General features: G+C 37.5%; 1 long non-coding RNA gene across 1 annotated transcript in view; it reads left to right on the top strand.

Annotated features, from left to right (window-relative positions):
- LOC116867414 overlaps window positions 1-482 on the top strand; it is a 9,630-nt gene extending 9,148 nt beyond the window's left edge. The window contains exon 3 of the long non-coding RNA XR_004382593.1: window positions 450-482. This is a non-coding gene — a long non-coding RNA (uncharacterized LOC116867414). The remainder of the gene's footprint in view (window positions 1-449) is intronic.
- The last annotated feature ends 485 nt before the right edge of the window (window positions 483-967 follow it).

The raw sequence follows: 967 nt of genomic DNA, 5'->3' as shown, positions 1-967 counted from the left end.
TTTTTTTTTTTTTTTTTTTTTTTTTTTTTTTTTTGCTTCTTTTGATACTCAGCTCACCTTGTTTCAAAAGATATCCACCTTCTTCCTTTTAGCACTGGAAAAAAAATTTCAAATTAATTTACAATAAAAGTAAATGAGGTAAAATTGGTTTGGGTACTGCATATTCAATCCTGTTTAATCAAATTCTTAAACTAACTTCAAAATACATGACACAGCTTGGAAACTATAGTTTTCTTTTAACAAACCATGGGGATCAAAGTGTACATTCCGCATGTATTTCTTTAAGCAAGGGCTTTGTGCCTCTGAGGGAGCATATGCTCAGAATGCTATTACACTTGCCAGCCTTCCCGCAAATTTGTGCTGTTTAACAAAAAACAAGCACATTTTTCAATTCAAGTCAGGAAGACTCTTTTATTTTTGCTGATTTCGCCTTCTTTTCTCTTTTCTAGCACAACCCTCAGGGCTCATGATGTAATGGCCAGAGCTTGTACATGGGAGCAAGAAAAGCCTTTCATGAACTGCAAACTTTATTCAATAAAAATGATTATGGTCCAGCCCTTATTCCCTCCCAAACAGGAGAAAACATACAAATATCATGTAGAAAGCTCTAGGAATCCTAAGGACTCCAGTAGGTCTTGAAAACATTAATTTGGGGGGTGAGGGGTTGTTTGTTGTTTGTTTTTCTGTTGTTGTTGTTTTTAAACAAGGAAAAGAAGCAACACACACACACACACACACACAATAGTGGACGTTATTTTTACCCTTAGTTCAATGACACTAGATGTAGAGTAGGGATCTATGGCTTGAAGGGTCACGAGTTTGAGTCAAAACCCAACTTCAAGTTAATTGGCTGGCATTGGGGGCCGCACAAATTGAAGAGAGACATATTTGTTTCTAATGGGGGATGAGTAGGTCACTGTTCCAGAGCCTCTGCCCCTCCTTGCTATCTTGCCAAGAACTCGCTCTC

The sequence above is a fragment of the Lontra canadensis genome, unplaced genomic scaffold (genome assembly GCF_010015895.1).
Source record: "Lontra canadensis isolate GAN:19392208 unplaced genomic scaffold, GSC_riverotter_1.0 scaffold12, whole genome shotgun sequence".
In the NCBI taxonomy this organism is placed as follows: Eukaryota; Metazoa; Chordata; class Mammalia; order Carnivora; family Mustelidae; genus Lontra; species Lontra canadensis.
This window is presented reverse-complemented; position numbering and strand designations above follow the sequence as displayed.